The sequence below is a fragment of the Pristiophorus japonicus genome, unplaced genomic scaffold (assembly GCF_044704955.1).
Source record: "Pristiophorus japonicus isolate sPriJap1 unplaced genomic scaffold, sPriJap1.hap1 HAP1_SCAFFOLD_75, whole genome shotgun sequence".
In the NCBI taxonomy this organism is placed as follows: domain Eukaryota; kingdom Metazoa; phylum Chordata; class Chondrichthyes; family Pristiophoridae; genus Pristiophorus; species Pristiophorus japonicus.
In genome coordinates this window covers 2,703,818-2,704,369 of record NW_027254666.1, presented here as the reverse complement: position 1 = coordinate 2,704,369, position 552 = coordinate 2,703,818, and the positions used below count along the sequence as shown (strand labels likewise).

The 552-nt window shown below is 46.4% G+C and overlaps 1 non-coding gene across 1 annotated transcript; it reads right to left on the bottom strand.

The window, feature by feature from the left end:
• Positions 1-479: 479 nt before the first annotated feature.
• On the bottom strand, positions 480-552 carry trnak-cuu (transfer RNA lysine (anticodon CUU)). The gene has a single exon. It is a non-coding gene; the product is annotated as a tRNA-Lys (tRNA).

The following is a 552-nucleotide window of genomic DNA, read 5'->3' as shown; positions in this document are numbered from 1 at the left end:
GTTCAGTTATTGAAATTTCAACTGTCCCTGTAAGCATTTCATTCATTCTGTGAAACAACACGATCGGTTTATACCAGCAGATCTAAACCCGCAAACAAATCATTAATAATTCGCTCTTCCCCAGTTCCAGAGCTCAGAGGGTTATTGTCCATCCCTGGGATGCTAGCTACCTCAGACCCGGGCCAAAGCTCCCCGTACACGGAGCACAGGCTCAGGAAAACCCCGGGGGAGAGGATATCCCGATCACTGGGCCTTCCAACAGCCCTGAACAAGCGCCCGGTGTGAAACTTTCCAGAGCAATAACTTGTAACTGGAGCATCCAACAGTCAGGATGGCCGAGCGGTCTAAGGTGCTGCTTTCATTATTTGATGAAATTATCAACTCTCAGTTCGCATTTTTTTCATTGTACAAAAGAAGATCATGGGTTCATTAATTATGTATTTCCGTGAAAGCCACATAAAAATTTAAGGAAAGGTAATCTCCCAACGTGGGGCTCGAACCCACAACCCTGAGATTAAGAGTCTCATGCTCTACCAACTGAGCTAGCCGGGC